The following is a 15,978-nucleotide window of genomic DNA, read 5'->3' as shown; positions in this document are numbered from 1 at the left end:
CTACAAAATGGTCAACTGAGAGAACATTTGGTGGAATCACCATTTCTGTTGAAATTACTTGCCATCTATTTCTATTTCTCAATAGTAGTCAAATTTACTTTTTAAAATATTGTGTTGGACTGCTGCAAAGAATTTTAATGACCTCACATGAGAGTGTTCAACTTTGAAGTGCAGAAGCTGCACTGAATCAATTTTATCATGTGAGGTATGCAAACTTAAAAATGTGTAACAAACCATTGCCATGAGCGCAAACAGAAAACTTAAAATCCATTCATGCACCAAATGTTGCGGTCAGTGGTAAATTGTTTTCCCTGTCCCCATTTGCTGAACAACCAAAAAACATATGGCTTCAACAGGGCCACAAGTGCCTGCACGAACAGGCCAAGCATCTTTGCCTCTCCTTAACTAATAAGGTCAAAGAGATGTTGATGTAGCAGCACAGAGTCTGAACTAGGAAGAGCAAAGTTGTTGGGTGGGATTATCCGTCCCCAACACTGGTGAGCATCCTCATGGTGGGACATAAAAATATGGAGAGTCATTAAAAGTCAACACCTCTCCAAATTTTCCCATCTCATCTACAATGTCCACTGGTGCCAGGGCTGGAAAATCCCACCCATAAACTTCATTCCCTCCCCCTCCCCCTCCCAGGCAATAGTGAGGCTGAACAAAATGGTTTGCAACCTTGCTGTCACATTGAACTCCAAACTGAATTTCTAACCACAAATCATCAAGACCGCCCGTAAACATTTGCCCTCAACTTATCTGTTGCTGAAACTCTCATCCATGCCTGTGTCACCTCTAGAATTGACTATTCCAGTGCTCACACATCCTACCCTCCACAAAGTGGAAGTGAACAAAAACTCTACTGCCTGTGTCGTTACTCACACCAAATCCCATTTATCCATCACACCAGTGTGTGCTCATTTTCATTAGCTCATGGTTAAGCAACACTTTGAACTTAAAACTCGCATTCTTCTTTTCAAATACTTCTTTGGCCTTATTGTTCCATTTTTTCTGCCGTTAGCGGTCAAGGCTTCAAGCTCAGGAATCTCTCCCCAGTTGCTAATCCTCTTTCCACCATGAAGGCATTCCTTAAAATCTTCCCTTGTCAAGCTTTTGGTCATCAGCCCTCACACTTCTTATGTGGTTCAGTGTCAAATGTTGATTAAAATGTTTCAGTGAAGCTCTTCAGTATGTTTTATATTTATGTTGTGTCTTTAAACGCATGTGGTTGTTGTGCTGTAGTCAAGACATATTACCATTAAAAGGGGTACTGATACTGCTTTAGAAAAATGGCAACTTTTTCTGGCAAGTCTTGTTTGTCTATGAGGTAAGGATTGAACTCAAGATAAGGACAGTATCTAAGGTCAGGACAAGACCTTTGCACAGATATTTCAGTGGTGAATCACATGAAGCAGCTTCTGAAGGATTCAGACATCTCAAGACAGCATCTTCCTGATTTACATATTCAACTGCCTGTCTTTGCTGGACGGTACTATCTGATTTCCATGCAAATAACGATGACGATTTGCCTCAGCCTTATTTATACTGCAAAATTCAGTCCAAAGTACCTTAAAATACAACAAGGAACTCACTCCAGTTGCTACAAAATACTGTGAGATCCATAGTGACAATTTAAATAATGTATTGTGTCAAATTGGAAGCATCTCTGAACCTAAATGAAATCCATCACCAAAATAGGGAAACCAAAACAGAAATATGCAATCCCAGTTAAAGTTGGACAATGCATCTTTAAAAATAAAAAATAATCTCCATCAAATGTCAGCATTCTGCACACATCCTGACAAAACAATAACCTGAACATTGAATTGGTTTGGCATTTGTTACCCAGCAATCTCCTATGATGAATGTCACTTCAGCTCCTTCTGGTTGTGTTTTTCCACTCCAGTTGGAGACTATTTTCCTTTTTGGAACAGGTAATCTTCTTTTGTAACTGCGTTCTGCATTATTGCATCTGCTTTACCGTAGCCCTGGGGCCTTTGAAACGGAAATGACTGTACGAACAGTGCAGTCCTAATTCCCACTTTGGAAACTATTATCATAATGATGCTATTCACATTTGATTTGCAAACAGCAGATCGCACTTCACAACAAAAACTCTAATTGGCAAGCTTGGAATTAGGTTGAGCGTGCGGCCCATTTATTATCAGACCAATTATCCTGGAAATATGTGACTTCTCACAAGTGGGGTTCTTTGGTATAAACTGCATGTACTGTTCAGGCACACTGTGCACCTTTCACAAAGATATTGTCAATTCAATGGGGAACAGCGTTTAAATCAACATGCAAGTCGACTGTTCACGTTGATTTTCTTTTGTTTTTAGAAGTCGTTTATCCAGTGAAGAAAAATAGGGAGTTACCCAATGTCCCAACCCCATCAACATCACAAAAAACAGACTGCCTGGTCATTATCACATTGCTGTTAGTGGGAGCTTGCTGTGCGCAGGCTGCCTGCTGTGCTTCCTACATTACAACAGAAACTGCGGCCGGAATTTTACTGGCCTGTTTGCCATGGGAATTGGAGCAGGCAAGAGGCGAATCGTGGTCCGTTGATCTCAGGAAAGATTTTTTTGGTTTCAGACTAAGCGAGGCTGTAAAATCCCATCTTATGATTCAACAAGGCTTCACTTATGATAAAGCACTTAGATTTCTGGTGGTCAGGGAAAGGACTGCATAAATGCAAGTTTTTCTTTTCTGTTGGCTATTTTCTTCTGCAGTTTCTTTAATGAGAAAACTTAGACCCATGAACAAACATTGGGGACAACTGACAAGTTAAAGACTCGCATTTATATCGCACTTTTCATGCTTTCAGCACAGTCACCAAAGTGCTTTATAGCCAAAGACGTGCAGAAAATGTGACAGTAAACTTCTCTACAGTAGGTTTCCTAATAGCAATGTGATAATTACTAGATAATGGCCAGAATTTTACTGCCCCACATACCATGGGCATCAGAGCAGGCAAGGGATAGACCATGGAAAGGTCCATTGACCTTGGGTGAGATTTTACAGTTTGTGGACGAATGAGGCCATAAAATCCCACCCAAAAACTGTTTTAAGCTTGTTGGTTGAGGGATACATCAGCCAGGTCATCAGCAAAAGACTCCCAGTGCTTTGGGACTTTTTGCATCTATTAGAGAAGGTAGACAGGGCCTAAATTTCATATTAAAGATAGCACCTCCAATGCAACATTTACTTCAGCACTGCTCAGATGTCAGCACCACTTTTGTGCTCAGGTATTAGGAGCGGGGCTTGAATCTTCTGACTCTGGTGAGTATGAAACCAACTAAGCCACAGCTGATACCTAAATGTTAAGATGTGTTTTGGAAGTGGCGATTATTTCAGCCACTCTAAGGGCTTTGCTTATTTGTTTTCAACATCAGGCAACAAATGACTTGGACATTTCCTAAAGGAAAGCCTAAAAGCCCTCCTAGGTGAAACAACATTGTAACATGAGCTTTAGTGATTGGACCCAAAGATGGTACTCCTTACTGTAAACACTGACCTTTTGTTTAGCTAATTGTAGGCCTCATTACCATTGTTTCTTCAAATCATATGAGCATGTTGAATACATTAGGTTGTGTTATTTCTTGACCAAGCTTGTAGCAGCAAACCATATACACTTCTCCATATCCACACAAATATACCAACCATTTGTTAATGTAAATCAGTGTTAGTGCAGCCATGTCTGTAAAGGTTTGTTTTATGTGTTAGAGGGACAAGATAGATAGAAAGCGGCCTCACAAAAATAAAAAATGATTGTATAAATATATGTCAAGGACATATTGGCAATGAACCATTATTTTGCGCATTCAAAATGGTTCTCCATTACTACTCAGTGTAAAAACAATAGTTTAAGTAGTGTTCAAACATATACATCTGAATGAAAAGAGGAAAGGTGACCTAATCCTAAAAGGGCAGAATTTTAGCAATCAGGAAAGCTCTCATATCTTTTTTGACAACCCAAACCGGAGAGTAAAGCTTTAAAAATGCAATCAAGTAGGACTGTACCTTTCAGTATCCAGGGCTCAAAGAAACTCAGTTGGAAATCAGTTTAATTTTGCACAACATTATGGTCAGTTATGATTTTATCATAGAATCCCTACAATGCAGAAGGAGGCCATTTAGCCCATTGAGTTTGTACTGACCACAATCCCACCCAGGCCCTATTCTCATAACCCCACACATTTACCCTGCTAATCCTCATGACACGGGTCAATTTAGCAAGGCCATACAACCTACCCCGCATATCTTTCAGTGATTGGGTTGAAACTTTCTGAATTCATCTGCTTGCCTTTCAAGTATTGTCCTAAATGAGCAATGAGTCAAACAACTGTGACTTTAGGAGTCTGTTATAACATTTGATTCAATGCCTTCAGCAGTTTGATACAAACAGTATTGTTTGTTCTCAAGCAACCTTAACTGAAGCTGGATCTATTTCTATACAAAGTGTTTTCTATGTTATGTAGTATTTTATAACAGGAACAGACCATTCAGCCCAACAGGTCTATGCTGGTAGTTATGCACAATGAGATTATCATCATAGTGAGTAATGACTGTACTGACATTGTACCAACAAGATGCAAGAAGACAATGAGAACTTCTCAGTGATTTAGATACTATCCGTTTAAAATGATTTCATCCTTAAGAATACTCACCAACAATCTCACTTGTATATACACAGTCCAAAAGGAAAACCATCTGATAATTAGCCATTAAAATATACAGCATGGCAATTAAAAACCAATATTGTGGTACATTTATGTAAGAGTTACAATATACACTATGTCAACTACCAGCAAATGACTGGACTGCTTGCTCAACCTTTTTGTTTCCAGGGATACCGCAGCAGGTTTAGCCATATGCAAGCATTATATTTTGCAATTGATCCCTGAACCAAATTAACTGTTCTGACAGTAGTTTATAATTGGTCCGGGTGGGGTCGGGGGGAGAGGAAGTTAGACGTGGCTCCTATTTCTGTTTCTAGCCAGCGACTCATGGTGACCCAACAGGGTATGAAGACCATAAGACACAGGAGTGGAAATAGGCCATTCAGCCCATTGGATCTGCTCTGCCTTCAACAAGATCATGACTCATCCACTTTCCTGCCTTACCCACAATAATCTGATTCCTTACTGATTAGCAGTCTGTCTATCTCAGTTTTGAACATAAGTAATGACTCAGCCTCTGCAGTAAAGAATTCCACAGATTCACTATTCCCTGAAAGAAGAAATTCCCCCTCACCTCTGTCTTAAAAAGGTGACCCCCTACTCTCAGATTATGCCCTCTGTTCCCAGACTCTCCCAAAAAGGGGAAACAACCTCTCAGCATCTACCCTGTCAAGCTCCCCCCCCCACCCCGAGAATCCTCTGTCTCAATAAGGGCACCTCTCACTCTTCTAAACTCAAGTACAGGCCCAACCTACTCAACCTGTCCTCATAAGAAAATCTCTCCATATCCAGGATCAACCTGGTGAACCTTCTCTGGACTACCTCCAGTGCCACTATATCTTTTTTTAGATAAGGGAACCAAATCTATTCACAAGGAAATGGGATAAAAGATAGGCATATGGAGTTAGATCATAGACCAGCCATGAAGAATCAGGCTCAAGAGACTAAATGCTCACCTCCTGTCATTATGCTTCCAGTTCCAAGGGCTCATACCTGATGGACTCCGACTCCAACAGTGACACTGACTGAACAGTCTGACGTCACCAAGTGCCAAAATTCACAGGTTATGTTCATCATAGTTAGAAGCGACATGACCTTTTCTGACAAAAACGGAGGGTCGATTTTCCTGAAGTTAAAGAAAACTTGCCGAACAGATTGGTAAACTTTACACTAAGCCTTTGCCAAATGGGACAAAGCACCTGCGATTTCCCTGATTTTGGCTCCCAGTCCTAATTTGGGTGCGAATCTGGGAGTTCATTAAAAGACAGGGTTGGGACTGTGGAAATATTATTAGCTCAGTAGGACTGCTGTATAGTGCATTCACTTTAAGGTAATGAAATTCTCTGCCTACACACAACCACATAAATGTTACCAGTTTTTACAAAATGGGAGTAAATGCTGGAAATAGATATTTCTGTTTTCTGAAAAGCTGACAGTGGCATGTTACTGGTCAACACTATAACTGGTTCAGAGAAAAAAAGCAGTCTGTAGGCAACTAACCAGAACTCTGTATATTTCTGATCAGTTGCCTACTGACTGCTTTGTAAGTTCTGGTCACCCTATTATAGAAAGGATATTAAACCAGAAAGAGTGCAGAAAAGATTTACCAGGATGATACCGGGGCTTGATGGTTTGAGTTATAAGAATAGGCTGGACAGACTAGGACTTTTCTCCCCCTGGAGTGTAGAAGGCTGCAGAGTGATCATAGAAACCCTACAGTACAGAAAGAGGCCATTCGGCCCATCAGGTCTGCACCGCCCACAAACCCACCCAGGCCCTACTCCCATATCCCTACATATTTTACCCACTAATCCCTCTAACCTATGCATCTCAGGACACTAAGGGGCAATTTTAGCATGACCAATCAACCTAACCCACACATTTTTGGACTGTGGGAGGAAACTGGAGCACCCAGAGGAAACCTTTGCAGACACGAAGAGAATGTGCAAGCTCCACACAGACAACAACCCAAGCCGGGAATCGAACCCAAGACCCTAGCACTGTGAAGCAGCAGTGCTAACCACTATGCTACCGTGTCACCCTAAAAGCTGATCTTATAGAGGTCCACAAAACAATGAGGGGCACAGAGCAGCTAGATAATCAATACCTTTTCTCAAAGATAGGGGAGTCTAAAGCTAGAGGGCATAGGTTTAAGGTGAGAGATACAAAAGGGTCCAGAGGAGCAACTGTTTCACATACAGGGTGGTAAGTGTCTGAAACAAGCTGCCAGAGGTAGTAGTAGAGGCAGGTACAATTTTATCTTTTAAAAAGCATTTAGATAGTTACATGGGTAAGATGGATATAGAGGGATATGGGCTAAATGTAGACAACTGGGATTAGTTTAGGGTTTTAAAAAAAAAGGGCTGGCATGAACAAGTTGGGCCGAAGGACCCTTTCAATGCTGTAAGCCTCTATGATGACGACTCTAAGTCTTTCAGTAGTGTCGGCCTGAATGCCATTTGGTTACTAGTGAAATAGATCCACTGTTCTATGAAATTGGGTACCAGTGCATTGCTCTGTTTGCAGACGACAGCATTGCTACAACATACTGGGGCCGAACAGGAGCTTTATTACAATGCATTTGAAACATGTGTTTTTTCTTATTTAATGTTTGTGCCTCTGTTCACATAGTATCATGGATGTGTTCTTTGATTTGTCTTCAATGCAATACTAAAATTGGAGCAATTACAAGACAATCCTAATTACTTAACTGCCAATAGCTAGAGGTTTCTCAGCTAGATCTGTTGTAAATATTTCGACAACTTATTTTTTCACATTCCTTATATTTTCATCACTGCTTTGCAAAAGTCGTGCAAAAAAAACTTGCTGGCAAGTTAGCAGATAACATTTTGTTAGTTTAGGCTTCAACTAGTTACCTTTCTTTGAGAAAGTAAATCAAAGCTCCCCCTTTCCAAAAACCTTTCCCAATTCTAAAAAGTCCAAGGCCTCAAAAACGTGCATGTGAGCCCCAATTCCAGCTCAAGAATACGGAGGGGGTTGGGGGAATTCTGTTGAAATGCCTTTGATAGTTAATTGAAGCTCTGGCCCATTGCAGGCAACAAAACTATAGGATGATTTAAACTGTCATAAAACTATATATAGTATGTCTGATTAGATGAACAACAGCCCAATTTAAGAGGCCCACAATGCTTGTATTGCTCTTTGCACCACTACTCTTAGTGTGCTTAAGTTGCAAGAATGTGGTAAAGTGTATTTCCATTACAGTTTATAGGCTTCCCTAAAAGCTGCAATTTAAATCCAGAGAACTTTTTTTTCTCCTTCGAGTTTTGGAATTGAATTTTGCTCCTTTTCTGCCGCAATCTTAGTCAAGAGACAAGATCTAATGAAGTTATACAGGATTGCAAAAAAGGTTATGTAAATAGATTTTGACTTCAATTAAATTGGTGCAATTTTAGATTCAGAAACCTTGCAGTTTTCAAACACAAGTTTTGCTGTCACTGTCATATGCAGAAATAGGCTTTGAAAGGAAAAGAATTGTCATGATTTCCTGAGGATTTGTAACTGTCAAAGGAAATATTCACATCAGATGTTCCAACATCTCTCAGTTCAGCCTATAATTCGTGTCTCAGCTGCTTCACTAAGGTAATTAAAAAAGCTGTTTATTTGGATTGATCGTATATTCCTGAAGGGGGTGTTCTTTAACCATGCAACCTGTGAAACTATGCATGACATCATATCAGTTCCATTGAAAAGACAGAATCTCAAAACCAAACATGCAGGAACATGTCTGCATTGAAAGACAGATATCCAACTGGTTCATCTGCAGCACATCCCTGCTTTCCATTGCCTCATTGTTGGCGTCTCAGCCTGAATTATAGGATCCCTACAGCGCAGGAGCCCATTCGGCCCATCGAACATGCATTGACAACAATCCCACCCTATCCCTGTAACCCCATGTATTTACCCTGCTAAACCCCTGGACACTAAGGGGCAATTTAGCAAGGCCAATCACAGAATCCACAACCCAGAAGCAGGCCATTCAGCCCAACTTATCCATGCTAGTATTCATAATTCACATGAACCCCCTCCATCTAATCTTACCAGAATAACTTTTTACTCTTTTCACTAATTTTTAAGTTAAATAGCTTCAATGCATTTGTCAATTTTAATTTTGTGTTCAACACATTGAGATGTGAGAGGTTTGATATTGCCTATAAAAAGGTGGATGATGTGAATTATATTGTTCCCAATGTGAGTACAAGGGCTAAATTAAAGTAACCATCCCCTATTAAACAGAATTGAATTGCTTTGAAGGCAAAATACAAACTAGCGTGGTTGCCAAAAAAAAAAATTTAATAGTATATAGTGGCACATTTTTTTCCCTTGAAAAATTAAGAGTCCTATGTTAAGCCTTCAAATTCAGCTAGGAAGACACGTTTGGTGTTTTATTTTCATTATGGATGGATTGCATCAGCAGTTGAACTTTCAGTTATGTCATCCAGAACATAAACTGGGACACTAGTTAAATAGCACACTCAGTGCAGCCTCTAGGATCAGAGTTGAGCCCAAATGTATGCCCGTGCCACTGGCTGGAAGGTTTCCCAAGATAACACGGGTTTGAGCAATCTCTACCCAGTTCCTTATGGGTGTGAGGTCACCCCACTAAACTGGTACTGATGCAGTGATCTCATTCAAAAGGCCATGAGAGGCCAAATCGGTCACATAATCCAAATGTTTGGAAAAGTACCTGATTAGGATACAGACACATTTGGTGGAATTTTACCAGCTCACCCTGCCCATCAAGTAAGCTGTAAAATCGTGCAGGAGCTGGGAAGTCAGGACCATGCCTGATTTCTTGGCTCTCACGATTTTATGAAAGCTGAATTTCTGGCGAGGTCAACCTCTTGCCGGAAATGGGCGAAATGCTGAATAATTTATTTGAATGTTTATTTATGTGTTTAGTGAGCCCGGCGTTCAGCTGTCTGAGCTCACTTGTGTTTTTAGCCTTGCTGGGAGAGATTCGCTCTGGCAAGAGAAACACCCGCTCCCCATGAAAGGGAGCAGTTGTGTGGCCTCACCGGTGGGCACTGACACCCTTCACTCCACCCCTCCCCGCTCAGCGGAGGCCAAGGGCAAGGGGGAGTCACTGTGATTCTGCAAATGTGATTGGATTGGTGGGAGAGTAGTGGCGGGGGGTTGTGCTGCTGCTCTGCAGGTGATTGGATTTTGGGTTGGGGGAGAAAAACCATGATCAGTCTGGGTTGCGGGGACTAGATGCCTATGTGTTATGGGCTCATGATGGGTTGCGGGCTCCCACAATTGCAAGGGGGAGGGGGAGCAGTTCATGCTGGCTCCAGCAGCAGGAGCCTGACAGCGTTCTCTGTCAAATCCCTGCTGCTGAAATTTTGCATGTGCAGCATCAGCATCACATATGTAGTAGCTCCCTCTACAGGCTGGCTGGTGGATTAAGATGTGGCGTTGCTACCAAATAAACCTGTTGGACTTTAACCTGGTGTTGTGAGACTTCTTACTGGTGAATTAAGCCCAGCCCACTGCCTGCCAGAACTACAGTCATTGAAAAATTCATGTAGACTAAGTAGTTAAGATTAGGTGAGTTTTCACATCCAAAAAAAAGGGTTCAGGAACTCTCCCATTTTCACACAGGCTGGATATCATCAATCATTCTCGTAAAATTCTGCCCATTATCCTGATTTTGAGACTGCCTGCCAGTAGAAGTACATTTGCCTTGATAAGCACTAAGCAGCATACCAATACCAAAAGTAATCCTCTTACATCTATACTTCCACTTTGGTGCAAAGAGAAAAACACATTTTCAAGGTGGAAGTACAAAATGATGCACTTACCCCTCTCACTCAGGGTTATACACCCCATCCAAGAACACAGCAAGAATCCACTTTCAAAATGGTTAGAAGTTTTCACATTATCTATAGAGGATCTCCTCAAATAGACTGCTACAGCACAAAATACTGAATGCTGTGTTCATTCAGGTGCATCAGCAGGGCTGAAGATGGCCAATCACAAACACAGATGTGTCAATGGACCAACTATACTTAGCAACAAATTGTGACATTTATGCTCTTTGTATTTTCAGAGCTATTAATCTCCCGCGGCGATAGCGGCAATTGTCAGGTTATATTTAAACAACAATAAATTATTTTGCAGTCTTTGAAGATGCAGTGACAGAGATTGCTTGCTTTAGTTGGTGTGCCATTTTTAGCCAGCTTCCATTGGAAACATTCAAATAATATTGCATTAGCATAAACCAAGGTAATCAGAGATATGCAAAAGATGATATACAAATAGCATCTGAGCAGGAGTTTATTTCCATGTGTTTTTTAAAATGTCTGTTCTCATGCTTACAGCTTCTTGAGCAGTTTAGTTTCTGATTCCCTGTGACCACATCCCTACTTGACTAACAGCACGGAGAACAGAGAAGAGTCAACAGGCACATAATTGAACATCTAACAACTGATTACATTCAGGCTAAAGATTGTCACTGAATTTCTCTCTTCTCTCTGATGAAATTTTCAAAATGAATAGGCCACTTACCAAGAGACTAAAGAAATAAACCACGAGGATACAAGCTAAGGCATTAAGAGAACTAGAAATTTCTGGAAAAATTATGTAATTTCATTGGTAGCAAGTATTACCTGGAGTACAATAGACGAATTGAACAATTTGTGGATATATTCCTAAAGCTTGTGCAACCTGCTCCTTTTATTGCTACACATCACCATCTGATGGAAATTACAGAGATAGACCTTTGGCGTGCTAAGAGGTTAGTCGTATTACAGAATACTTCTTGATCATTAGTCACAAGTCCTACATCTGTTTGCCAACTCAGGGGATTCATTTTTAATTTTCCTGCAAGGTATACCAAATAGCAATTCAGGTGGACAAATCTTCTTGGACCATCTGCTTCATATAATTAGTAGTCAACAGCAATCCCATTACCCTTCAGAATTGATAAACAGGAGTTCTTTCTAAATTAATATAAAGCTAGGCATGATTACTTTTCATAAGCAAGTCAATACAGTCAACATTCTATTAATTTATCTTCAGATGTTAACTTTTCAGCCCAGAATCAAATTTCTTTTGCACATTTTATTGCACTTTATTTAAGAAATGATAGTGGATGAAAGGAAGGCAGTGGATGTTGTCTACATGGATTTCAGCAAGGCCTTTGACAAGGTCCTGCATGGGAGGTAAATTAGGAAGGTTCAGTCACTAGGTATACATGGAGAGCTAATAAATTGGATTAGACATTGGCTTCTTCCATTGAGCCAGCGAGTGGTAGCGGAGGATTGCTTCTGAGTGGAGGCCTGTGATTAGTGGTGTGCCACAGGGATTAGTGCTGGGTCAATTGTTGTTTGTCATCTATAATCGATGATCTGGATGACAATGTGGTAAATTGGATCAGCAAATTTGCTGATGATACAAAGGTTGGAGGTGTAGTGCATAATGAGGAAAGTTTTCAAAGCTTGCAGAGGGATTTGGACCAGCTAGAAGAATGGGCTGAAAAATGGCAGATGGAGTTTAATGCAGACAAGTGTGAGGTATTGCACTTTGGAAGGACAAACCAAGGTAGAACATACAAGGTAAATGGTAGGACACTGAAGAGTGTAGTAGAACAGAGGGATCTGGGAATACGGATACATAATTCCCTAGAAGTGGCATCACAGGTAGATAGAGTCATATAGAGTGCTTTTGGAACATTGGCCTTTATAAATCAAAGTATTGAGTATAAGAGTTGGAATGTTATGGTGAGTTTGTATAAGGCATTGGTGAGGCCAAGTTTGGAATATTGTGTGCAGTTTTGGTCACCTAATTACAAGAAGGATATTAATAAAGTTGAAAGAGTACAGAGAAGGTTTACAAGGATGTTGCCGGGACTTGAGAAACTGAGTTACAGAGAAAGGTTGAATAGGTTAGGACTTTATTCCATGGAGCATAGAAGAAGGAGGGGAGATTTGATAGAGGTGTATAAAATTATGAATGGTATAGATAGAGTGAATGCAAGCAGACTTTTTCCACTGAGGCTAGGGGAGAAAAAAACTAGAGGACATGGGTTAAGGGTGAAGGGTAACGGGGGAAAAGTTTAAGGGAATAGTGGGGTGGGGGGGGGGATTCTTCACACAGAGTAGTGGAGTGTGGAATGAGCTACCAGATGAAGTGATAAATGCTGACTCACTTTTAACATTTAAGAAAAACTTGGACAGGTACGTGGATGAGAGGGGTGTGGCGGGATATGGTCCAGGTGCAGGTCAGTGGTACCAGGCAGAAAAATGGTTTGGCACAGCCAAAAAGGGCCAAAAGGCCTGTTTCTGTGCTGTAGTGTTCTATGGTTCTAAGAAGGCAACAATTTCAAGCAAACAATGTTCCTGGGCTTAATGCGGTTTAATCCAGTGGACAAATTTTATTGATCAACCATTCATCATTAATTGCAATCTTATCTTGGAGTCTAAGGAGGATAGATACAAGCCCATTCTGAAATTGACAGTTGAGTGACAATGTGGGAGTTCTATCTTTCAAGTAATACATGAAGCAGAAGTGCTGTTTTTCCTCTCATGGATATAAAAGATTTCAGGGTGCAGTTCTATTCACATGAACTCAACAGGAGGACAGCAAAGCCATTGAGGTTGTTGACATTGCTGTATCATCCATTAAGTTTGTGGTTGACCTTCCACATCAACTCCAGTTTCCTTGACTGCTCCAAACCCCTTGATATCAAAAAAATCTATTGCTCTTTATTCTGAATGTCGCGAGTGTCCAAAGCTCTCTGGAGTAGAAAATTCCAAAGATTTACAACTCTTTGAATGAAGAAGTTTTACTTCACCTCAATCCTTGAAGACTGTAATGCCATTATGTCTACACTAAAACACCTCAAAGACAAACCCTCCCCCAGTCCACACCATCTACTTGTCAATTTAATTAAGAACATTATTTACTTTAATGGAATTTCCCCTCATTCTTTGAAACACTAGGGAACATAGAACAATTCATCCATCCCAGGAATTGATCTAGTAATCTTCATTGAATTCCCTCTATATATCCTTCCTCAGTGAAAGAGATCAAAACTTGCACTTCAGAAGTGGGCTCTTCTAGGCCCTATATAATTGCAGTAAGCCTTATTTATGAATGCACCAATCCATTTGTAATAAAGAGTAACACATCATTTGCTTTCCTAATTGCTCCCCATGCTTCTGTGTTAACTTTGTGATTCATGAACAAGGTCACCCAGGTCTCTGAATATTTAACATTTCCCAGTCTCTCGTGATTTAAAAATATTCTGCCTATTTTTCCTACCAATCTGGATAACTCCTCATTATATTCCATCTGTCATGTTCTTGCCCACACACTTAACCTGTCACTATTCCCTTGCAGCAGCTGCATTCTCCTCACACCTTCCTACCTAGTTTTGTACTATTAGCAAGCTTGAATATATTGCACTCTGTTTCATCATTCAAGTCTTCAATATAGATTGTAAATAGCTGAGGCTCAAGGACTGATGTTTAAGACATCCCACCATTTACAGTCTGCCCATCCAAAAAAAGGACTTGTTTATTTCTATCGTTTTTTGTTTGTTAACCCACCCTCAATCCAAGCTAATATACTAATCCAACCTCAAGACCTAATTTTCGGTAATGATCTCAGTTGGAATTATGCAGGCATTCACACCCCGCGGTTGCTGCCAGTGAGAATGGAGAATTTGGCACTCAACCAGATTTCCGCTCACAGCAGCTGGACTGGAGAATCCCAGCTGCAAGCGAGATCAGAGAATCTGGCTCCTCTTGTGTGAAACTTCATTGAATTATTTTTTAAAATCAAAATAATTACATCCACTGGTTCCTCCACTATCCATGATGCTAGCTACAATTGCAGAACACTTATAGATTTGTCAACCACATCTCGCTTACATTAAATCAGTGCCCTGATACCACATCCCTAATACAAGTAGTAAATTCTAACATTTTGCCTACTACTGATTGCAGGCCAATTGGCCCATAGTTGCTGGTTTTCTCTCTTGTTCCTTTCTTGAATAGCAGAGTGATGTTTGTCATCATTCAGTCTGCAGGGGCCATTTTAAAACCTAGGAAATTATGGAAGATCAAAAATGATGCATTCACTATCTTTTATTTTTAATTCATTTGTGGGACATGAGTGTTGATGGCTAACCATCATTATTGCCCGTTCTCATTGCACTTGAACTGAGTGGCTTGCTAGGCCAAATCAGAGAGCAGTTGAGAATCAACTACATTGCTGAGGGTCCAGAAGCACATGTAGGCCAGACCAGATAAGGACGGCAGATTTCCTTTCCTAAAGGAAATTAGTAAACCAGGTGGGCTTTTCCGACAATAGTTTCATAGTCATCAGTAGATTCTTAATTCCAGATATTTTTCATAGAGTTCAAATTCCACCATCTGCCATGGTGGGATTTGAACCCAAGTCCCCAAAACATTAGCTGAGTTTCTGGATTAATACTCTAGCGACAAGAACAGTAGGCCATCACCTCTCTCAATAGACATATTTTTAATACAAGGCAAGCAGAAGGAATTCTTCATATTTCTCATTCTCACTAAACCTTGGATTCCCCATTGTTCCTACGCACAAAATATTCTGGAAACAAAGCATGTTGTTATGTTTGACATTTTCTTACTCATTACAACTTCTCCTGTCTCGTCCCATAAGAGACACATATTTGTACTCACTTCTCTTCACTTTAACATGTAATTTTTAAAAAATACAACAAGTTTTTCATGTCTCCTGCAAGTTTACTCTCATTTTCTCCAACAATTTCTTTGGCATCCTTTGATGACTTCTAAAATCTTCCCATTCCTCAGGCTTCATAGGCTTTTTGTCAATGGTATAAGCCTGTTCCTTTCAACAGAATACAATCCCCAACTTCTTGTTCATTTTCCCTGTGGGTTTTCATTTCCCAAGGACTTCCGTAGTTAGTGAATTTTAACTATTTGTACTTGCTTATCATTCCTTTTACAGTAGTTTCCCAAGCTACCTTAGCGAATTCTCCCTTCATATTTACATAGTTTGCTTTGTTGAAATTTATGACCCTAGATTCAGGCTTAACTGTTATATCACTGTCAAATTCAACATAAAATTCAAGCACAGTTGCTCTCCCCCACTCAAAATCAGGCTTCCTTGCAAAGTTATTAATAAAGACTCCCTCATGACACGATACTGGATCTAAAATAGCATATTTCCTACTTGCTCCTCACAGGCTATTATCGCAAATCTGGTTTACCTAGTCTAAGATTAAAGTTGCTCATGGTTATCATATTTCCCTTGGTAT

At 40.3% G+C, this 15,978-nt stretch overlaps 1 protein-coding gene across 3 annotated transcripts in view; it reads right to left on the bottom strand.

Annotated features, from left to right (window-relative positions):
• lrrn1 (leucine rich repeat neuronal 1) overlaps window positions 1–15,978 on the bottom strand; it is a 36,928-nt gene that overhangs the window by 4,157 nt on the left and 16,793 nt on the right. The gene's annotated exons all lie outside the window — the stretch shown is intronic.

Source organism: Carcharhinus amblyrhynchos, chromosome 3 (assembly GCF_965287045.1).
Source record: "Carcharhinus amblyrhynchos chromosome 3, sCarAmb.v2.hapA, whole genome shotgun sequence".
NCBI lineage: Eukaryota > Metazoa > Chordata > Chondrichthyes > Carcharhiniformes > Carcharhinidae > Carcharhinus > Carcharhinus amblyrhynchos.
The sequence above is the reverse complement of the archived record's forward strand: the minus strand, read 5'-3'. Positions and strand labels throughout refer to the sequence as shown.